Source organism: Cavia porcellus, unplaced genomic scaffold (assembly GCF_034190915.1).
Source record: "Cavia porcellus strain 051 isolate PalLab524CR breed Dunkin Hartley unplaced genomic scaffold, mCavPor4.1 scaffold_30, whole genome shotgun sequence".
Taxonomy (NCBI): domain Eukaryota; kingdom Metazoa; phylum Chordata; class Mammalia; order Rodentia; family Caviidae; genus Cavia; species Cavia porcellus.
In genome coordinates, this window is record NW_026947513.1 from 9,403,571 (window position 1) to 9,429,040 (window position 25,470).

General features: G+C 34.5%; 1 pseudogene; it reads right to left on the minus strand.

Moving 5' to 3' along the window:
* Positions 1-4,170: 4,170 nt before the first annotated feature.
* Positions 4,171-5,208, minus strand: LOC100715401 (ubiquitin carboxyl-terminal hydrolase 46-like; annotated as a pseudogene).
* Positions 5,209-25,470: the final 20,262 nt, after the last annotated feature.

Below are 25,470 nucleotides of genomic sequence, written 5' to 3' on the forward strand. Positions count from 1 at the left end.
CTGAATCATTAATGGAGTGAAAAACAGTGAGAGCTTTCTGATCTTGTATTTTAAACTGGCTGTGTGTTTTAGATCTACAGTGTCCTCCAAAATTGTCACGTGTTTGGCAGTTGATCAGATCATGAGGTCACTACACTTGTCAGTGGTTTCACCTATTGTTGAATTCAGTAGCTACAGGTGGTGTTAGATCTCGGGACCAATTACAGTTGGGTAACTGCAGATTGACCTTGATGGGTGCATTCTTATCTCCACCTTTCCCATCTCTCTGCTTCTAACCACCATGACTTAAGCAGCTTTCTTCTACAAAACCCTAACTCCATGCTGTTTCTGTGTAGGAGCTAACCACCGTGAATTCAACTCTCTGAAACTGTAAGCCGAAATAAACCTTTCCTCTTTTAAGTAGCAGGTATTGGATATTTTGTCCCAGCAATGAGAAACCTGACTAACACATAATGCCTTCAGTTTTTCAGTGATAGTAATTTTTTTTTGTCTTTTTCCTTTTTATCGGTACCGGAGATTGAACTCACGACTGCCTGCTTGCAAGGCAGGCACTTATGCCACTGAGCTAAATCCCCAGCTCCCATAATGTTTTATATAATGAAAACAAAAACAATATAGCATCTGTTCATTGAGCGAATGTATGTACAAAGCTGTATTTCATAAATGAACTCAATCTTTTAAACAATGTTATAAACAAAATATTACTATTCTTATTAGCTCCATTATACACACATGGACCAGATTTAGAAGAGTTAGTAGACCAGACTTATTATTCTCAATTATCTCACTCCAAAGTGTTTGCTTTTAGGTACTGTGGTTTATTGTCTTCCATGGTAGGCAATGCATTAATCAGTTTTTATTTGCTGATACAAAAATAGGAGGCAATGAGCAGAGTCTTACTTTTGCTGGTGTTTTCAGAGGTTGAGCCCATGGTCAGAAGTCTTAACGGAAGCGTAATGGAGAAGAGTGTGGTAAGCAAAGCTGCTCCCTTCATGGTGACTGGGAGGTAGAATACAATGAGAAAGCCAGAGAGAGACGAGCAGAGGCTGTGCACAAGATAAACCCTTTCTGGGTCATGACCAGTGACGTACTTCCTGGCCACAGAGCCTCTCCTCCCAAGAGCTCACTTAGGTATGAGCACAACAATGGAGTAAACCATTGATGAATCTGACACTCTTGTGAGCCAACTATGACTTCAAGGTCCACGTTCTGAACACATGAGACTTTTGAGGGGCAAAATTGTGTTCTTCAATTTTGGACTTATCAGATAAAAGAAATACAGCTTCAAATTGAAAGGATTCAAGCCAAAACCACATCTGTTTAGTTGGTTTATGAGTTTACTTGTCAAAACATTTAAGTAAAAAATAGAAGCTAAAGTGACTGCAGGAACTCAGATACTTTGTATTAAAATCAACAGAGAGTAACAGTGAAGCACAGGACTTGATAATAATAGGAAATGCTTTGAAATCACAATGCTACATTTTGTAGACCTGCGTAGATGCAATTATGTTAACAAAAAATAGAAAATCATAACTCCATGCTGATGTTTTCTGAAAGAATGTTATTGTCATTTGCATTTTTGTTGTTTGTAAAATGATTGCTATTCTTCTAAAAAAAAAAAAAAAGAGGGGCAGATGTGATCTGGAGTTTCCTTTCTTCTTTTATAACAGGGTTGTCCTCTCCATGAGTTGTCCCTGCCACAGTTCAAGTGCTGGCCAGAGAAGTCGTAAGACTCAATTTTATTTCTGACTCTGGTCTCCCTACAAACTGATTATGTTCTGAAACAAGAAGTGACATCAGACCTGGCAGTTTCAATGAGAGAAATAAGGAGATGAAAACTGCATATGTCTGCGTTCAATTTTTATCCTGACTCTTTGAAGGCTCCTGAAGTTGTTCTTGTTTTTCTTCAGTACAGGAGGGGAGGAGGAAAGACTGAGGGGCGTTTGCCTTATGCAGGAGCAGGTGTCCTATAGCCAGCAGTTCTGGTGAGTACATTAGCCATGAGAGAGGAAAAGAAAGGCTTGATTTCTCTGCTTTTCCATAGTGACAGTGACCTAGCATCAGTACCTGCCTCTTTACATGTTGTTCTTTTGTGATTGTGGAAAGGTTAAGATTCAGAAAACTCACACTTACGTCTTCACTCTAGAATTTGATATTTCAACATCGTGGAGAAATTACTTTTGAAAAAGGGTTATAAAACACTTTACTATTTCTGATTTTATTTACTTATTTATTCATGTATCTTGTCTTCTTGAGATAGGTTCCTGTTATGCAGTTTAGGCTGTCCTTGAACTCACTTTGTAGCCCAGGCTGGTCTTGAACTCACAACAATCCTTCTGCTTCAGTCTCCTGAGTTCTGGGATTACAGGTATGCACTACTGTATTTGGCTATTTTACTATTTTGAAACATAGTCAACTAATGAAAACGGTCAGTTCTTGACAACTTACAGTGGATTTGTATAGCTTGTATTAATATGATTTATGCTCATGATGGACATAATGCTAATATTAGATTTATAAATAAAACTAAATAATTATTTTACATTGAAAGTGCTTCTCATAAAAATGGTAGTGTAATAAAATATTATGAAATCTAGAATAACAGTTTCAACTTTGTGACTTATTGGCATGATATGTTTAGGAAGTAAAACCACATAACCCCTAATGCAAAAATTATATTGCACAACTTTTGGATTGGCTAGTTTTGCTGCTGATTTTTGCTTCCAAATCAAAATTTATCCATGCATATTATAGAAAAATGGTGTCATCTGCCTCATGGCTACCATGTCAGTGCATTTGTTTCCAAATTTGCCTTTTTAATGAAAGTTACCAATATTCAAATGTTCTAATATAGACCTATGTAACAAAAGTGGAAAAATGTAATTAAGCACAGTGAGAGGAGGTTCTTCTAAGCATTCTAGGAGTCTGAGCCAGAGAAATAGCTACCATCATGTTGATTGCTCTCCCAGCCCACTAACACTTCTGTGAACCTCTCCCAATCCAGCTAACTCCAGCATCTGCCTCTAGTGAGGGCTGCAGATTAGTTCCAGAACTCACCAGTGCCTCAGTAAATAGACTATGTAACAAATTAAGCTGATGAGGCCACTGATGGTTGTAAAGGTGTAGTGCTTCTGTTACTCCTGACTGGCTAGGGAGAGATGCGCCAGAGGCAGCCATCATGGCATGTCAGTTCTGGGACCACAGACTGCAGGACATCAGCAGGATGGGAAAGGCAGCTTGAAAAGCTTAACAGTGCCAGGTGTGGGATAAATACAGCTCACAGGACCTCAGAGAAGAAAAGTGTTGCTAAAAATTAACAGCACTGAGATATTTTTCTGAAACTTGGTTTTGGTAAAAAAGATAAGAAAATCTTGTTTTTTTTTTTTTTTTTTTTTCTGTCCACAGAAACTTATTCCTCTTGTCTTTGTCTTTGCCTGTCCTGAGCTCCATAACCTCTTAGCCGCTGGAATTCTGTGGCTAGGTCAGCACAGCCCAGTGTAGACTCCAGCCACCATGAACAGGTTCTTTTCACTCTGCGCCACGTGGAGGATGATTTTTAATATCAAGGTTACTCACTTGTAAGTGTTTTTTTTTCTTACACAAAGTTAAAGCTTTAATTACAGCTCTAAAAGCTGAACATCTACCCAATTCTTCTGTCCTGTCAGAAAAGTAGCAAACAAGGTAAAAATGTGTTGTAGTATTTCCAGGAACAAGGTAAAAGAATGCATTGAAAGGAGACCTTGAAAGTTTTGTAAACATTCAAAACAGTCTATGACATTCACTGAAAATGTCATTCTAATTTAGCCAGACATAAGAAGTGACTTACCGTTCACCCAAATCCTCAAATTAGCAGCAGTTACTCATACAAATCTTATGACTACCTGATTGCAGTTAACTCTACCTTCAGAACAATATAAAACCAAAAGTAGTGCTGCTTGTAAAACAGGAGGAGAGAGTTTAACACAGCCAGACCATCAGACCCGGGGTGACAACATGAATGGGCCACTGGGAAAGGGTCTGTGGAGAAACGGGATAGTGCTTTGAACAGTGCTTCCCTCACATACACTTGAATTAGTCCTATCGTTCTTTAAGTGACTCTCTCGACTGAAAGAATAAAATATAGCCAGATTCTGATTTTTTTTGCTATATCTGACATTAGGCTTCCGCTCCTTAAGCATCTATGCTTTCTACAATCATCATCAAATAAAAGCCAGAAAGCATGACTTCTCACTACAGTAATATAATGCCCACAATTATGGCCATGGCACAATGAAAGAACACAGGGATCAGGTCACACATCAGTCCAGGCTCATGGTATCACTGGAGGTGTCACGAGCTGGAAATCCAGAGGGAAGATCGCCCAGTAAGACGGCTTGGTGTGCCTATGGAGCTGCTCTATGTATTTGAACCACTTACGGTGCAGGGCCAAAATCATGGGCAGCTTTTTCCCCCCATCCTTTCCTGGCCTCCTGTTTGCTGAAGCATGTCTCATAATAACATTTTTGTTCACTACACAGTGTTTCTGTGCTGCTGAAGTCCCTCAGACAGTAGGTAATAGAAGGTCCTGCTCCACATCAACAGAAAGGTCAAGGAATCTTCATCTTTGCTAGTAAAGAATTCACAGTTCGAACATCTGGTTTCATTGGCGAGAATGCCCTGAAAACTCTCATGGGCCCAGGTGAGTTCTGGTTTATTATTCTCTGAAAGTTCATTCATGTTGCCATTTTTAAACTTTCCACTTTGCTTTTCTTGTTTCTTCTCTTCCTATAATGTGTGCAATAGTGTTCAGGAAATAATTTAAAAATTCACAAGCATCCTGCCTCATGTAGTTATCAAAGAGATCATTCTCCTTTCTCAGTCTTGAAATGAACTTCTTGGGTGGGATTATGCCCACCTTCTTCTGCGTGGCAGTGCTGTGGAAAAGGTTTGCCAGGCATGTCAGCAAGCTTTCCTTGTTTATTCTGCTGGGCCTTGGATGCCAGCACTTTCTCACAAAGTGGCAGGCAGAAGCACAGAGTTGTAGTAGCATGTGTTCCCCAAATTGACCAATCCCAAGTAGTGCTCATTGATTGGAAACTGCTCTGGGTCAATGTCTTTTTCCAGATCCAAAGGCACTGGTGCCATGGAATCATCCTGTGCAAATGCTGAAGACAGGACCAGGGAACACTGATGTCTGATTGTGTGGAAAGACAGCATCCTCCTCCTCATGAAGCCCTGTCATAGGGGAAATGAGTCATATTCCAAATGGAGATGAGGATTCACACAGTCCTTAGTGTACAGGTCACAGTGACCCTGCACCACCATACGTATGAGGTGAAAACAGGACTGGCCCTGGTAGAGGGCTCCACTGAGGCCGGGCAGCATTGATGTGGGAGCCTGGGCCTGGGGTCGGGATCTGTTTGGCTGAGTGGTGAGGCTGGGAGAGAGGAAAGATCTTATTGCATTTGAATGAAATATCCCTACTTGCTGATTTACCAATTATAATTTAAGTTTGCAATTTAGTTTTTATGATATTATTATGGCTTAATGCAAAAGTTTAACTTTTATTTGGCCTTTTGATTAGTCAGTTCTATAGTCTGTTCACATGTCACTGCTTCTGATAGAATCCTTTCCTTTATGAGTGAGTCTTCATGGACAAGCCAGAAACTATTATGAGGTTTGACAAAATCTGTTACACTAATATGATAAATCTGATTTCCCTTGGTCTTCTTATAGCTAAAGTATCTTTTCTGAGAGTCATATTTTTACAAATAACTTGACTCATACAATCTGTTTTAAAACACGAGGTAACGTGTCCCCTGGGTGAAGCTGATTAAGGATATAGGGTACGCAATTAAGTTTAATTAGATTGTTAAGCAAACTAACTTTGATAATCAATTTAGCCTCATGATTGGTCTTTAGGGGGACTATCTCAGATGAGAAATGTAATTGTGGTGAAAGGGCATGAAATAGTTCAAGATACAAACAAATTTCAGAGGATCTAGGTTCAGAAAGGGAATAAGATACAGCATTAATAAATGAATGATATTTTATATTAGAAACAAACAATTGGAATTTGAATTTAAAGCAATAACATGACAACACTAGAAACTAAAACAAAATGACTTTAAAATGTCACATGATCTTTATGTGAGAAATAATAGGAAAAGCTAAATAAATGATGAGAATGGGAATATGGTTTACAAGACTTAAAATTCCTCCTGTGTCAATAATTCACAAGTTTTCCATAGATTCAGTTTAAATCTCAAGGAAGGTCTTAATGAGTTTATCTATGTATATCAACAAATTCATTTGAAATTTATTTATAAAGAGAATAGATCCAGACAAGTAAATATTAAGGTAATAAAATACTTAAGAATAACCTACTGGGAGCAATGGCACTATAGCACTTTAGTGTGAGCCCGTAGTAAAAAAAGAAAGCATGATATTGAAATAAACATAGAGATATAAATTAGTGCAGTAAATGGAGGATTCAGAAATCAACCTTTACGGAGAGTCAGCTAATCTTTGAAAACAGATCAAAAGCAATTCGATGAAGAAAGGACAGAATTTACAACAAATGGCGCTAAACAGCTGAATGGGCACAAGCAAAACGAAATCGTTCTAAACAAACATTTTCATAGAAGTTGCTCAAAATAAGCCATAAAACTGAATGTTAAGTGGAAATTCTAAGACTTCTGGGATACATGAGGAAACAACATTTGAGGTTGAGGTTATCTTTTAGGTACATACTAAAAAAGAACAACTTGTGAAAGAACAGTTGATAAATCAGATTTAAAATACTCTGCTCTGCTAAGGATACTGGTAAGCAAATACAGAGACATAGAAAAATAATTGCTAAACTTGTATTTAAAATGTATCAGCAATTCATAAAATTCAGTTATGAAAAGGAGAAATAATTAATCCCAGGAGGTGGTTAGAATTCTCCTGTTATGAGCAGATTAGTCCATTTGTGTGAATGCTAAATTAATGTGTTATGGAGAGAGGGAGTCTGCAGTATAAATCAGGTTGGCGAGGTCTCCTGTACACTTCTGCCTCTTATAATCTGATTTGTTTTACCTCCAGACTTTGTCAGTAGGCAGACTATTATAAGATACGGCTCCAAAGACTTAGGCTAGAATTGTGAGCCAAAGTGTACTTGTTTTCTGTGTAGTATTGTGTAGTATTCTGTGTAGTCTGTGGTATTGTGTTTCTAGTCATAGAGGTGGTTTCAGACAATATACACACACACACGCACACACACACATGCACGTACACACACACACACACACACGAATGGGTCAAAGGTCTGAAATGACATTTTACAAAGAATACTGACTTAAGGAAGGTAATCAAATGCAGAATGAAATATACTACAAAGCCAAGTACTAAGGATGATCAACAATACAGTCAATGTTTACATTAAGTAAATTATTGCAGTAAAAGACACATTGCCATTAATTCCCCTCACTTCAAGCACACTTATCATTCTTAACTCTTTGCTAAACAGTTCTGGAAGTTTTCTTTCCCGAGTGCCCTTGCAGTGTGTGAGAAAACATTTGGTGAATCTGCTGCTGAGTACAATCTAACTAAAAGCATTGTAAAAATACGATGTGTCCATAATTATTTGCCTTATTCACTGGATATGGTAAAGGCAAGTTATGACTTCTGACTCTTCTTCAAAGTCAGAATGACTATGAAAGCTCAACAAGGATGTGGAAACAGCCACAACAGTGCAACTACAGATGTTCACAAAGAGAATTTCCATAACTGCTTCAGAAAGTCACGAGAAGCCAGGTTTTACACACCTCTAAGTCCAGCAATCTGGAGCGTGAGCTGGGATGATTGCTACAAGTTCAAGGCCAGCCTGGGTTACAAAGGGAGAACTTGTCTCAAAAATAAAAAGGTGACAAGAACAATAAAAGTGTTCAAATCAAAGGCAAGTCTATTGGGGGAGCTTAATGGCAATGTGTCTTTTGTTGTAATTTTTTCTCATTATTTTAAATAAAAACCATACGCTGATGTAAGGTGACCAAAGGGGAAAGCTGCGAGTAGGAAGTATACAAGGACTTTCTCCACTATCTCATTGTTTCTCTAAAGCTAAAGTTAATCTAAAGTCTGTCTATAAACACAAACATAGTGAGAACTATTTTTAAATAAAAGAGCCCAAGTATACACTATATATCTAAGATATGCTAAATAACATTTGGAGAGAGAGGCATTTTAAGCAAAAAATAAGAAAGCTATACATTGTCATGACTAGATAAAAGATCTTTAGGCTGGATAAATATATAAATATATAGAAGAATAACATTTCATAATGATCAACAGTTCAATACAAGCGGAAATATTTTGTATACATACAATACAAATATTCAAAAAATGGAATAGGATAAAATCATAATTGGAACAATTAATTTTTCAAATTACTCAAGAAAAAAACAAATAAAAATATAAATACAGTCATACCTTGGCGACAGACTCTTCTGTTTGGGAATAATTTGGTTCACAAACTAAAGCACCTGGCAAAATTTTGTTTCCATTCACAGACTTTGCATGGGGTGGCAAATGGGACGTGACCACATTCCCCACAGGACCACAAGTACAGTCATCTTCCCCAGAATCGAGGAGTGAATAAGTTCTTGAGCCGAGATATAACTGTACATTGAACATGTGAACACACAATTGAGCTAATGAACATATATGGATATTACACAGCTTCACATGAACATGTATTCTTCATTGTTTTCAGGTATACATGGAATTTATTACATGAATCATAGGATCATAAAATAATCTCAAAATATTTTATAGAATTGGACATGTACAAACTTTCTTCTAGATATTTTTAGTATCCTTTGGGTTGGTTTTATGTACCATTTTCTGTTAAGAAATGAAAGTACTTTTAGTTACAAAAAATACCTTTGTTAGTAGAGTATATTTAGCAGTGAAGAGAAATGGTGAAGGGAAGGAGAAATTTGAAGACATGAATATGAAGGATTTTAAAATACAGTGGATAAAATTAAAAGTTTTTAAAAATACAATAAAGTAAAGATACTTTCTAATTTGTGTTTTAGACCGTAAGAATTGAAATGAAAAATAATAAAGAGACTGAGAGAGATTACTAACAGAGTGAAAACATACATCTTTTGATTACCAAATCAGAAGAATTCAAATGAAGAAGAATTTTAAAAATTAGATATTCATTGGTACTTGCATCCACATTAACTGGAAACATGAGTGGTAAATACTAATTTTACATCAGCCATACAAAACTTATATTGCCTTAAAAGAGCTTTAATTATATTTAAAGAAATAATAAAAACTATAAAATATTAAAATATTTTCATATTGTGCAAAAATATTTAAGATCATATCCATTCATGCACCATGTGATAATCATCTGGTCAGTGACACATATATAAATGATGGCCATCACCTAACACTACAATGGAGCTGAATAGTTCACATCACCTAGTGATATAGCAGAATGGTGATGCTAACGTAAAAACACCTACTATGCTTTGAGTCATTTAAAACATTACAAACATAATTATGTACTTGGTAGTAAACAATGGATACTAGTTTATGTATTTATTATTATATATGTTTTATCATTAGAGTATGTTGTTAGAAAAACATTGAAGACAATATGGTGGGTTTCTTTTTCACTGCATCTATTGACTGGATGTCTTGATTTTGCCAAGAGACCACATTAGTGATTGGCCCATAAATCTGAGTTTGTCTAAGAACTTTCTAGGGTGTTTGCACAATGACAAAATTCTCTACAGATATATCTTACAGAACACATTCTCATTATTATGTGACATGACTGTATTTAGACAGTCATTAAAGAATAATATTAAATCAAAAATATTTCCAGATAAATCAGCAAAATTTCTTCAAACTCACTAAAATAGCCTTAAAGTAATCCACTTAATTCTAAAGAAAAATTGAATGCATAAGAATAGATACGAAAGAAAACAACAAAAACCAGACATCTAAAATTGACAGCATACAACAACAACAATGCATAATTTTGAGATTTAAAAGTATAAATTTACATCAGAGATTAATAACATGCAAATTCAGAAGAAATAGGTGGCTTTCAAGAAAATGTTTTTTTAATCAAGTTTACAGAGGTGTTGATTTACTTGAGAAATATGTGTGCAGAGGAAGCTAAAATAATAAGGATGACCTTTAAAAATAGAATATATGGTTAAGAAAATAATGGGAATTGGAATAAAAAAGTCAACAAAAGAACAAATACAAATTCATTTCAGGTAGCACAAACTGGCAATTAGATGTAGTGTTTCAGCAAATAAGATATAGGACAGCTAATTGAATTTGCCAGTCAGACATATTGAAAATAAAAGGGTAGATAAAAGATAACACAACTAGAAAAAATTAATCGGATAAAAGACAACACAACTAGAAAATACCAATCACAAGAAAGATGTGATAGATACATGCACCAACTCCTCACAATGGTTGTATTCATTATGTAATGTAAATACTATATACTAATGAAGATAATAAGAAATCTATTATATGTAAATTGATGCAAATGCTTTTAAAGTAGATAGGGCCAACATCTAAGAATTTAAGCAGAAGACCAAGATATGCATCCATAATTGTCTTTGTAATTGGTATGTATTATCTATATGAAACATATTCTTTATATGTCCACATGGAACATTTATAAAAATCAATAAAGTGATAAAGTACTAGGTCTTACGAGTGCATCAAGGAATTTCAAGGAAACTTTGAGTTTTTCCATTATAGATTTATTAAATCATAATTTCATTACAAAGACAGTAAAAACAGAGTGATATTCCACTGAAACACCCTGAAAGATAGAAAATCAACACAATAATAAAGTGCCAGAGTTAAGAAAAATTTAGAAACTTTACAAAAAGAACTGAAGTTAAGAAAAATAAGATGCAGTAAAATGTAGATGAAAGAAAAGACATAATTTTCACAGACATGATTATATGAAATAAAATCACTTACAGTTAATAAGAGAACACTGCAGGATTACTGATATAAAATTGATTTTAGCAGTCTATTGAATTCATACATAGCAAAACATGAATATAGAAATATTAAAAAGATTTTTACTCATGTTTTGAAATTTGCCAAAAAAATTTAAAAATAACTAGAAGTAATGCTAAAACAAGGTTTATATCACCACAGCAAAAATAATTTTAAAATGTTGAAAAATGTGAAAGACCTAAAAAAGGGAGATAAATAACATTCTTTATGAGTAAGAAGATTCAACATACTAAAGACAGAAATTTTTCTCTATTTTAATTATTCTGTAAACACAAGACAATTCAAAGCAAAATTCCAACAGACATTTTCATGAATATTGACAATTTTATTCTAAAGTTTGTATCAAACAAAAAATGAATACAATAAAGAAACACAAGATGTGAATGCATTTCTAATAGGAGATTCAAACTTATAATACAAGTATAATGTGAAAATAACATTTACTCAGCTTAGACAAGCATTAGATGTCATAAAATCAACAAAAGTCAAACTTAAAAGACTGTTAGATTGCAGTTTTTAACAATTATTACTTGCATTGTTATTTTTACTGAAACAATTTTAAAAGAATGTCCAGTGCTAAAATCATCTTGTTCAGAAGATTATCATCACTGAGAATAATTATAGAATCCCATCAAAACTTTTTTAAAAAATTAGTTTGCAGTTAGTGGTGAACTTCAAGGGAGCAGACACGTGCCATCTGAGACAGGGTAAAAGTGTGTTGAATTTTATTTGACATAGTGACCAGACCAAAAGCAGTCACTTCTCTGTTCTCACTGATTATATTTCTTCATAAAAGGAGATTTTACTGTTTGCAAGAAACATTACCGTTGCATAGATTTCCAGCCAAGCCAGGTCAAAATGAATGTCTTGTACCAAACCTTCCCTGACTTGCTTGACTATCTCTATGAATGTTCAGTCCATTCAGCCATGGCCTAAATGTAGGCTTCATTTTTAATAATTAAACATCGAAAGTTCCAGATTGCTGGAGAAGAGTAACTCATTTGGTCCACTTTCATAAGTTTCTTGAAAGTTTCTAGGGCATTTCTTAAGTCAAATCAGCGCTGTTGAAGCTAAGAGGAGACTAACTCATTTACATGAGTGGTGCTGATTCTAAGGACCGCATAGTAGACATTGCTGGCTGTGCCTCATTCTATTTCTCAACCTTTTCACCATTTTGCTGGATAGTCAGTATCTTCCTGAAGTTTATTATGATTCACACTTCTGAGCCCCTTGTACTCAGGTTAAAGTTAGATAGACATTCTTTCTTTAAAGGTTTTTGTTGTTACATAATTTCATCTCTTTATCCTAATTCCCTTTTCTCCAGAAAGCTTTCATTCATAAAACCCCATCCCAGCATCTGCTTTTAGGACACAGCCAACAGAAGTGGGGTCTGGGTTTCAAATCATCTTTGTGTCTCAGTACCCAAGAGTGAGGGAGTGATGTAAATACTGAAAAATGCATTGTCAAGTGAATGGGCCTGAACAGCATTTACATTCGCTAGGATGCAAACATACAGAACGTTCAAACCCAAATAATAGTTCGTGTTTATTAAAATGTACTGGTTTTAATACAATTCATTAAAGGCCTCAAATATTTGTGAACTAAACTGAATAATACCTGCATTTTACTGAGAAAGAAACTGGAAATTAGAGAATGATTGATACCTTTGCCAGAGACCATGCAGAAATAATGGCCTATGCAAGTCCATTTAATTTCTTTAACTGCTGGTAGAAATCTGATTACTGGAAATTAATTAACTAAAATTTATTTGATTTTAGAAGAGCTAAAAATCTCTGAGGAAAGTCAAATGTATAACATATTTTTGAAAATACATACCAGCAATCCAAATGCACTATTTGAGTTATAAAAACCATTTTATTAAATTTATTATTTTTTTTTTGTCTTTTTCATTTTTATCGGTACCAGGGATCGAACTCACGATCGCCTGCTTGCAAGGCAGGTGCTTATTCCGCTGAGCTAAACCCCCAGCCCCAATTTTATTAAATTTCTTAAATAGATGTATTTGATATATGTTCTACAGTTCTTGTTAACTAATGCCGTCCCTCTACCCACTGTTCCAGATATGAGGTAGCATCACAATGTTTATAGATAGTATCCTTACTGTCAGCGTGGCATAGGGTTATGTAAGGCATAATTGGATTTACTTCGTGCAATTAGCACTGGGATATTTTTGCTGTCGAAGCACTACTTTGCAGTTTTTGCTGGAAAGGAAGATTAAGCATTTTGTTTGGTACATGGAAAATCTGCCTTGGCAGTGCTTCATAATGGAACCAATTATCAGGTATGCTTTTAGACGTAGCCTCACAGACCCCATTTTAAATAGAAAGTAGTGACAATTTCTTTTGTGAAATAGTCACCATAACACTAAAAATCAACCATATGTGAAGACCTACATTCTTACCAAGGTGACAAGGGACTGAGAATACTTGTTACTTACACATATGCTTTGAGATTGTAGCAATTAAATTGCCAGCTAAAAAGAGTGACAGCTATTAAAATACTCTTCAAAAGCCAAATTTTTGCTGAATCTCTCTAATAACAATTAGCACAAACATATACTTGTACTATGACTTGAAAAATAATTTTAATAACTGAAAACCTCTGTACTTTTACATACCTTGAAAGAAAATACATTTTGGTTGTCTGTCATGTGACCATTCAGAAAAAGTAAGACTGTCCATTTACCAGAGAAGTACATTAATATTCATAAATATTTAAATATGAAATTCAAGAGTGAGGGATACTGTTGTTTATTATACATATCTGTACACTAAAACACTTCCTTGGAAATCAATGAGCAGTTGCTAAGTGTGGTTTGTTTCATGCTAAAAATGAATGTGACAATGAGGAAAAGTTCTCTCATGCCTCAAAAAGACTTATTTTTAAAAACTATATGGTATCACCATTTGAGATTTTAATCAATGAATTTGAAGTGAGAGCCAAGCACATGTATTTTTAGTTTTATTTTTAATCTCTGCTTGATATGCAGAACTATATTTGTAAAGTAACAGCTTTGTGCCTCATGAAGTTATAAATATTTTCATTTGTGTTGATAATTTTATTACACTACCTATTGACATAATTATCAGTACATCTAAAAGTAATTATGACTATAAACATGTTTTGATTCTGAACTTAGGAAAGTGCTTCATGTTTTTATTTATACATAGAACTGGTTTTAATATTTTGGATCTTTTAAATTAGTAATGTTTGACTGAAAAAGATTTCAGATTCTCAAAATGCCTACCATTGACCTAAGGCAAAACTATGCTCAGGTTTTAGGTGGATTAAGTTTGGTGAGAAGAAATCTCCTGGCTACTATAAGGACCTGGTTACTTTAGGGAGTTGAAGTTAGGTGGCTAGGCAGAAGAAAATGTAGCAAATCTTTGTGCAGTGAACATAAAGTAAGAGTAGGCCTTCACATGGGAATTCATAACAACATTCCAAGAGTTTCAGGAGTACAAATAGTTGTGAGTTATTTAATGCCCAAACACCTCCCCATATCCCTTTCCTCTCAGCTTGTCTACGAGCATCTATATCACTATGCAAATTCTTATTTTCTGTTTCCTCTTTTTAAAAATCACCCTTCTTATACTTCACAAAAAATGGAAAACCTCTAATCTACTTGTAATTTATTATAGTAGATTGTGCTGGGATGTAAAAATCTCAGAGGTTCCAAAGGAGCAATTCAAAATATTGATGTAGGAGTTGAAAACGTGAATGATTCAAATGACTGTGTAAACAATCCTTTTGGAGAGCAGTTGTTTTCCAGTTTTTAATTTCAGCAATATTGATGGAAGATCAAATGGATTTGCCAGTAGAGAGTTCATTAATAACAATTTTTGATAATAGGTCATTATACAAGTTTGCATTATAATGCAGCCAGCAGTTCAAACAACTGAATGACAAAAATTTTTCCAATTTATTTTTTAATATGAATATAGTATATCATGATTTACATTTATTAACAAACTTTATGGTTCTAGTCACAAGTAATATTTCTTCATATATTTAAAACATTAACAATTGTTTGAATTTTGAGTCTAGACTAAGTTCATGGCTTGTAACTGTTCTGAAATATATGTCAAATTAGAGATCACAATATCCCTTCATAGATGCTTATTTTAAATGCTCAAATCTTTACAAGTACTAGTCAAAATTCTAGTCCATTACAGAGTTATATGACTTTGTTTACAAAAGTCTCATATAATGCTTCTCAGTAATGGTTTCTAATGTTTAAAATTTGATGTGTGTATTTAATAAGTTTAGCTGCTATGAAAAATATTGCCATTTAAAAGATGAATTATTGGGGGGCTGGGGATTTAGCTCAGCAGCATAAGCACTTGCCTTGCAAGCACATGGTCATGAGTTCGATCCTCAGTACCAATTAAAAAAATTTAATTATTTCTTGTCCTTTATAAAAAGACATAAGTTTTAAATGTTGATCTTATAATACTAGCATTTCAAAATTCACTGGTTAACACCAACATTTGGTATTTTTATACAGGAATAATGTACTACACATATAATCCTGTCATTTATAAATAATGAGTTTATTTTATTTTTCAAAACTTTATAAATATATTTCTTTTATTGTTTTGCTGCATTTCCTGTGTTTTTCAGTGGGGAAATGTGGAAATGCTTGGACTATTTCACATCAGTGTTTTGTTTTTGCTTCAGGCTTTTAGTAGAGACTCTAATTCAGATTAAAGATATTTTCTTGCATTTTTTATTTTCCAGAAGCTTTTCATGATGGTATTTGTTTGTTTATTTGAGACAGAGTCTTACTGTGTTGTTCATGCTGGCTTTGAACTTACTATATAGCTCAGACTGGCCTCAAATTCATGCTGATATTCATGTTTCAGCCACCTGAGTGCTAGTATTACAGGTGTGCACTACCACACCCAGTTAAATGGGGATAATATTTTTGGCATGCATCAACTCTGCATTTATCTAAGGGTTTCTTGCTCTTATCAAATGTATCACACACTTTGTTGATTGCTTGTTTTGTTGTGTTTTAAGGTGCTAAATTAAATTGATACTTTAAATGACTGCCAGACATTTAGACTGTGAAAAAAATACTCATTCAAGATTCATTATCCTATTCTATTATGCTAGTTGTTATAGTCTATAGAATACTTTATCATTTTCCATATAATTTTGTTTAATATTGCCAGTTGTAGTAGTTCAGTTTTACCTTGTTAGCACAAGCATACAACTACACAACTATACAAAAATTTAAAAGGGGAGAGGTTTAATTTGGTTCATGGCTTTAGAGCTTTCAGTCCATGGTTGCCTGACTGGAAGGCAGAAATATCATGGCAAGGAACTGAAGTGGTAGCACTAGTGTTTCAAATCCAGGTTAATCCTTAGCATCACAGAAACAAACTAAAACATAAAAGATCAGGGGAGAAAGATATGGAGGAACAAAGCTACTTAGCTCATCAAAGCCAAGAAACAAAGAAAGGGAACAGTGCCAGAGACAAAAGGGGCCAGTAACCAGAGATAGGACCCCAGGTCGTGATTCCACAGTCCACCCACACACACTCAGAAGTGTGCTTCAGTCACCTCCCTAGCAGCTGTCAAGCTAATCAACCTGGCAGTCCCGCTTAATTAAATGGTTATGTTTTGACCTGTGCTGTTTTGTTGTTATGTCCTCTTTTGTCTCAATCTCCTTTTTTTATTATTTACTTTTTATTTTTATCTTTGTAATTAAGGGAAAATAAAAAAAGCAGGATATATTATAGTAACCCACTTTGATTTCCTATTAACTTGATTTGAAACCCTGTATTGCTCTCACCATCTTGGTTTGACTGATTTTCCTCTATTCTGTCTTGCTTGATACTACCAAGTTCGAGAGTATAGGCAACAACTGTGAAGACAGTAAGATTCATTATGACGCCCATTCTGGTTTGACTGTTACCTTCTTTTGAAGTCCCGTAATGTCTCCAATATTTTGGTTTTGTCGGTTTTGTTCTTTACTGTTTTGTTCAATTTTATTATAACTGATGATATAGGCAATTCTTTTTAAGATAGCAAGAGGCATTATGGTAACCAATGTGATCACTTTGTATTTTGTTTTTACAGTATGTATTATGTCCATCCTTTTGATTTGAGTGACTCTGTTTTGTTGTGTCACAGTTGGTTTTATTCTCTTTAAAAAAAAGTAATAAGAACTGTGGGAGTAATAAAACCCAAAATGTGTAATTGTTATTGTAAAAAAGAGAGGAAAAGAAAATGCTCTAAAGGATATAACTGCATGTATATTTAAGTGTATAAGATAGATAACCATATTACTGAGTTTTGTTGGATCATTGAACAGAACTGTTTGGAGTCTCACTGTTTGAATGTCCACTTTGTATGCTTTGATTTTGTAACTTGAACAGCTATTTCTAAGATGACAATATGTAATCTGTTAGCTAGTGATTTCCTACTGTTTGTTTTTTTCTGAGATTCTGTATAACTTTGCATCCTTTTTCTGTTTTTTTTTCTCTTTCTCCTTAAATAAAATTTTAAAAAAAGAAAATACTGTTTTTAAAAGTTTGAAACAAATCATTGTTGCAAAATCTGAACAGCATCTGACTTCTGATTTTATTTGTGGTATTAAATAAATTATATTATTGATAGGCAAAAATCAGGATGTGGGAAAGGCGATCAACTATTGAAATAAAGCTGATGTTATAGAAAGGATAAAAATATTCTACATTTGAATTGAGATGGTAGTTACATCCAGCCAAATGTTTTGAAATATATATGTTATACTTTATACGTATAAGTGATGTGAATTTTCTCTAAATTATTCCTCAAAATACGAGATTTATAAAAATATTCCATATAGTTTTATCTCAATATTTTAGGTAAATTAGCATTTTTTAAAAATGCATATTTATCCTGTAAATGAAGTACAACAAAAGAAATATTTATGCCCTGTAATGTCGCCAATGTTTCTGTTTTATTGGTTTTATTCTGTATTGTTTTGTTCAATTTTATGATGCCTGATGATATAGGCATCTTTTTAAGATAGCAAGAGGCATTATGATAACCACTGTTGATCACCTTGTATTCTGCTTTTACATCATGTACTATGTCCATCCTTATTTTGACTGACTCTGTTTTGTTTTGTCACATTTGGTTTTATTCTCTTCAAAAAAAGTAATAAGAACTGTGGTAGTAATAAAACCCAAAATGTGTAATTGTTATTGTAAAAAATAGAGGAAAACAAAGTGCTCTAAAGGATATAACTGCACGTATATTTAAGTGTGCAAGATAGATAACCATATTACTAAGTTTTTGTTGGATCATTGATCAGAACTCTTTGCAGTCTCACTGTTTGAATGTCCATTTTGTATGCTTTAATTTTGTAACTTGAGCAACTATTTCTAAGATGATAATATGTAATCTATTAACTAGTGATTTCTTACTGTATGTTTTTTGAAATTTTTTATTACTTGTACCATTTTTATGTGTTTTTTTCCTCTTTAAATAAAATTTTAAAAATGTGCTGGACTTGAACTAAAAAATAAATTTTAATCTCAGCTCTGCTTATCAGGCTTTTGATTTTAGGTGAGTCATTTACAGTCTTAGAGAGGTCTGATTTATAAAAGGAAATGTACATCAATACTCTCAAACTCCCTTAATATTTCCATTAAATACTATTTAAAAATACAAAGGCCAAAGTATCAATGCAATGAATATCCATCAAACTTAAATATCACTTCCTCTTAAGTGTTTTCACCATTATCTTACTTTATATAGCAGCTTTTGAATTTGTTATGGGCTTTCATACAGGGGAACAAATTTTCTTTTTCATTTGTTTGTATTGAAACTATATTACAAAATGAAATATGGTTGCTTACATAGAATATTGGAAGGAATAAAATAGGGACTCTTGTTCCTTTATTTTTTTTTAATTCCATAAGTGTAACCTGCCTGCCATTCACCAAACTTGCTTTTGTTTTATAGGCTGTCTGGTCCTGTAAACAAGAGGGCACTGTTTTCACTTGCTGCCATGGAATATTCCCAATTCATAGGCCAATCTAGAAGGATTCATATTTTCTGCCCCTGTTCCAGCCACAGTGATGAAACATAGTCCAGCCCAGGGGATGAACTGCAACTTGGCCTGGTTTTCTTCTACAAATTGTTCACTTCTTTTATTGATTCCAGTAAAGAATTATTTTCAATTCTATAATGGAAAGTGTTTATGTTTCCCACAATAATAATCTATACAACAGTGAGCAAGAAATGTCATTGCACTCAAGGATATTACTGCTTGCTTAGCTTGATTGAGAATTTAGATAATTTGCTTCAAAACTGATGACTATCTGCCAACTGAATAAATGCACAGAAAGAAAAGTAAATGAAGTGAGTATCCATTTCTGATCATAATAGTGTTTTCAGGATTATATTTCCCTCTACATTCAAAACAAAAAGAAAAAATATGAAAGGATACTCAGATATTGGAAAACAGATAATAGATGATTACGGTCTTGGCAGAAAGAGAAATGAATGAGGCAAGCTCTACATGTGCCCAATGGTGAAGCACAAGAAAGGCACCCCATCAAGACCCAGTCTCCTTGTGTGGAGACAGAGCCAGAGATGGCGGACATTACCTTGTCAAGAATTAGTAGATTGGAATATTGAGAAGAACAACGTTGGAGAAAACTGAAGATCTGAAGAGGCTCCCTTTTAAGTCTTCTCCTCAAACTGACAAATGTAGGTGTGTGAGGAATCTGTTTGCATGCAGGAAAAGACACTTAGCAAGAGGAAGAACAATTTCTAAAATTTACCTAACGAAGTGCAAGAATTTACTAAAGCAAGGGTATTGCTAGCATTTTCAGAAGTGAATTGTGTTAGTGGTCAACTTAACTCACATTTCATTTAATATTGTTTTGGATTGGCTCAATCAAGCTAAAAGTCAAGCCTGGAAATAATGAATCAAATTGTTCCCAGTGAATCACACAAAAAAATGCTCAAATGTTTAAAAACTATAAATAGAAACCAACTTCACAGGCACACACAGACACACACACACACACACACACACACACACACACACACACACATCCCATAATCTAAATCCTAAAATTTTCAACAATTCCTAAATTTAAGAAGCATTAAAATTATTAAAATATGACTCACAATAAGAAAAATAGATCAGTAAAAGTCACTATCATTAGAATGTGCCCTCTAGGATTCCTGGAAAGTGAAACTTAAGCAACGTGCTTAAATCATTTGCCTGTGCTCTCATGAGCAGATTAATGCCATTGTAAAAATGGCTTATCAGAATAGATTCACATTCATCTATTTTTCCTCATGTGCAGAAAAATGCATCCATTCTCTTGCCATTGTGTCTTCCACCGTGAAAGATCACAGCTTACCCTCCCTTCCAAAGCAGCCGCAGGCAGGTCCTCACTACACAACAAATGCTGTTGCCTTAATCTTGGACTTTCCAGACCCCTTAACTATAAGAAATTAATTTCTGCTCTGTTTCATTTCCAGATGGAGGCTTTTTACTGGCCTCTGCTCTCATGGTTCTCTGACTAGCCTCTGACGAGGTTCCCCATCTCTCTATGGTTAGAAATTTTAGCGTAGAACTAATCCTGAAGGTGTAATCCTTTGCCATCTAAGTGGAGGCTGTTATACCACCATATCTCTGTCAAACACACCCAAGACTTTTCCTGGACCCAGAAGGGTTGCACCTAGTAAGGTTAAGGGCATCACTAATTGTGGGGAATAGTGGAACCTAGAGTGCACGGTGGTACTAGATAGGCCACAGTGAAGTCGTGCTGGTAATCAAGAGTGGCTGTAGTAACAACGTTTTGGTAAATAAGTACGGTTTCTGTGAAGATGGCTGATGCATACTAACATTACCAAATGGTTGTTTCGTCACAACCTTCTTTCAATCATGTATATTCTCACTTTTTCAGTATGGACAGGGGAAATGTTCTCCAAATCTTTAAGATCTGTTTTGCTTTTGACTTGTAGTTTTACCTTAATTTATTTATTTCCTTTTGATTTTTATTAAATTCAATCCAGTTAATCCATGCTACATCTTCAATATCTTATCTGGAGATTTCTACCTAAAATGTCATATTTACACACAAGTTTTAGCTTCTCCAAAATATTACAAGATAAACATAATTCAGGCAAAGTATTTGCCATGTAATATCAAGGATGGCTTTTACTCCAGCTTCAAAACATATTTCTAATTTCTTTCTAAGATCTTATCAGAATGACTTTTACCAAATATAAGGCTCTTTCTATTAGAGATTACATGGGTATTTTCTAAAATGATTGAGGCTTTTGTTACTCTCCTTTTTCTTTCTGGATATTATCACATTCACCTCTAGAGCCTTTTCATGGCATTGCCCATAGTCAGTCAACTCTAGATCTGAAGCAGAATGGTAGAAGGTCTTGGAAGGAGGAAAGCTGCTCATCTCATGATGATGAGAAAGCAGAGAGCTGAACAGGAAGAGCCTGGAAGGAAGATAAATCCAGCAAAGACCATTGTTGCTACAGCTTAAAAACTGATGGTCAATTTAACACCAGCTGAATTAAATCAGCAGGGTGCTGAGCATAGATGTTCTACCTGAGGAAAGTTGCCAGCATAAATAGAGACGTGGAGAAGGAGAAGCTATGCTTTAGTGCATTGAGGCATTGAGGCATTGAGGCATTGTGGGTTCTCCTACGTGTTGCTGTTTGAGCTATTGGTTCTCCTGGAGAAGCACTGGTCCTCACATCAAGCATTGCTTCCTGGCTCTGGAGGGTAAGATGTGTGCCTCTTGGTCTCCAGGATTAACTCATCACACTGGCTTCCTGGCATGTATTTGACTGTGCTTATCATTGGAAGAGCTCAGAGCCTCCGTGTTGCTGAAGATGGTTGTGGTGCTTTTCAGGACAGCCCTGGTCTTTGTTTTGAGTGTGACTTCTCGGCTCCAGCGTGGAGCTATCAACCTACCAGTACAGCAACTTCACCCTGCTGGTGGGGACTTTCTAGCTTCCACCACTGACCTTTGGGCCTTCCCAGCACAGATCCGTAAAAGACACTGGTATGAGTGGACTCTAGACCTCCAATTGGACTCATGGGAGGCATTGTCATGAGCTCTGGGTCTTCAGCTGGACTCATGTGGGACATTGCTGTGGGATTCAGGCCCTTGGCTAAATATTCTGTCTTTAATGTTGTGGATAGATTTCCTTGTGTTAACTTTGGGTGATCATCATAAAACATATTATAAACTCCATGTCCTGATTCTAATTGTTCTCCTCACAACCCCTGACTACAACAATTGTCTTTGGAACAGACCCCATTTCCCAGCAAGTCAGCTGTAAGCTTGCAAAGTCCACTCATTTTCCAAAAGTCCAACTTATGAGTACATGAGGTTGTGGGGGTACATCTACATATAATCCATAGCAATAATCAAAGAAGAGGAGGTCATCACTTCATAGTTATCTGCGTCTGAAAACAAATCCTCTTATGGACATCAATTTTAATGGTTCAAGTCTGAATACACTCTCTGAAAAGTCAGATTCATAGAACACATTTTTACTTATGCAAACTCAATTAGTAATCATAATGGAATTGTAGCTCTGATCAGTACAATAAATACAGAGAATATAACAATCTAAATAACTCTCCAAAAGAGAGAAAATGTAAGCGGTGATATATACATATATCTCTCTATCTCTCTTATATAGTCCCAGTCAGTGAAATAATGAACTGCTGGGAAATACTATAATAAATCTCAAAGTGATGAATAATGAGAAGGGAAAAAGCCACATAAAGAACTATCACAAAATGTTTTATTGCACTTACATAAAATCCTAGAAAATGGTCTAATATGCAATGGAAGAAAACAGATCATTAATTGCTTGAGAATGGAGAAGAGATAAATAGAAATGGAATAAATTTGAGTATGATGGATAGATTCATTATCTTGATTGTGATGAGCATTTTGATGGCATATACAGTACATGTCAAAGCTCTTCAAAATGTATAAAATAAATAAGTACAGTTCATTTGGTTTTTGTAGGTCTGGGCCATGGTCTTTTGCTTTTAACTGCTCTTGTGGGAGTAAACTTATTGGTGAGCTGAAGATTGTCTGGTCTAGAATTACTTTGGTTGAGCTGTTCCACCTCAGGGCACATAGACTCTAGTTCTTTAGTAGGTTGGTTCAGAATTGCTCGACTAATGGTAGCATGGGTGCCAGAAATTGATTAGACTCTGTAATACTGCCAGTGGCTGCCTTACATTTGATGTCACTATCAATTGAGCCTTGTTATTTTTACCAAAGCAAGCAAACATCAGCCTGGATTCAAGGAGGTTGATAAATGGACCCCAATTATTGATGAAGTCACATTTCAGGAGTCATTGGCATAACATAATAATATTGGGGATACTTAAAAATAATCCAGCTACTATGTATATTTCAAAAATAATCACATAACGTTATGTCAAGTTGCATTTTGTGATCTCAGTGGTATTCTTCATGTTCTTTTGAAAAATAAAACTAGTTTAGGAATAAAAGGGAAGATTTAGTCTCATTAATCTTTAGTTTTATGAAAGATTATCTTCCTCATATATTTCTACTTTCATTTAATCACTGTCTGTCCAAAATTTTTCTTATATTTCATGTCTTTATCTACTTAAAATTGTGGTTAAACCCTGAGGTGCATATCATCTAGCTATTTTTTAAATGAAATTTTGTGTCTCTCAAATAACTATGCAGCTAATATTTGATTTACACATTCAATATTGTTTAAATTGTATCCAAATTCATATTGATTTCAGAATAATTGGATGCTATTTTACTTTCTTTTTCTCTTTGAGTGTAAAATACTGTAGAAATAAGTTACCTGATCAATATATGACAAACAAAGAATCAATGATTCTTCAGAGAGCTAATAATGGGTGACTCAAACCTTTAGCTGCCTAAACCCTCCAGGCTTGCTTTGAAAATCTTCATGTATGCTACCACTCATGAATTAGAGAAGGATAAAATAGAAAACTCTAAGAGTTTCTTATAATTATATATTCTCTATCTAAAAATAAACCTACTAGAAAAAGATTTTGAACATTTGGAAGAAAATAGTACATTTAAAAATTAATTTGTACTTTATTGAGAAATTATTTTTAGCAAGTTGGTATAATATTTCTTCACTGAATAATCCAAAATAGAGAAAACAAAATCTATAAATGCTGAGTGGGGATAATTAACAAAACACTTTAATTATCGTTTGGGTATAAATTACTTATCATATTATAAATATTTCACTTTAATTAAATTACTTAATCTAATAGATTAATGGGTTAAGGCTCACATTGCTAACCCTCAGGCCCATAGTATACTGACCATTCATTTGCTTAGCTTCACATTACCTTTGGATACTCTGTTTTTATTGATTGTCCTGCCTGTAAATCTTGTCAGCTCACAACAGAAAGCAGAAAACTTGCAATGCCAGACTCCTGTGAAGCTGCATGTAATGCATGCAATTTAGGTTTTATTGTCATGTGGACTAACGAAACAGATTCAGTATGAACACTGTTAAATAATACATCTAACAAAGGTATCGTCAAATCCATCTAGGAGACAACAGTAGAGTGTTTAACTTCTAGCTTTAATTGTTGTAGGTGCCTAGAAGCACTGACAAGTGCGTTATCATTACCAAAACTTCCATGACAAAATGCAGAAGTCCCTATAAATTTGAATTTAAGATAAATATTTGATAATATCACTCCAAAAGTCACTTAAAATATTTCATGCACACTCTCACTAAAAATAAATGTTTTCTCCTTCCAAAATTGAATGTTTTTGTGGTTTCTTTGCTAACTCTGGTAATTTTTTTGCCTGACCACATTTAACTGCTTAGCCTTATAATGGATTTGTAATCCTTCTGGAGAGGCAATGAGACACCTAAATTACTGTTAGAAAATGGTTTTAGATTAAATCAACTAGGGTTAACTTATTACTTATCAAATTTTTGTGGCAATAGGATTCCTTGATATAGTATAGAAGTGATATAAAAAGCTACGGAGTAAACTTTACATGTGTAACTTGCTTTTCCTTTCCCAAACAACAAATATTGACAATAATAATAATTTGACTTCACTAAGACATGGGAACTTTCATGTCTAAGGAGGAATAGTATCTTTCATAATGGCTAACCTCAGAGGTCAGCCAGGAGGTAGACTTTTGCAACTAATTTTATTTTTGCAAAACGATGAGGCACCTTGAGGAGGCAAGGGCCTCTGACACTTTGGCTATGAAATCTACTTTTATAATATAATCTATCTTCTCATTAGCATTAAGATCCACAAAGTGGTTGTTATCTAAATAGGTCTTAGATCCAGGATGGCAACCAGCATGCACTAATCCACAGTGATCCTAGTCTGTGGCTAATTTATCATCTTTGTGAATA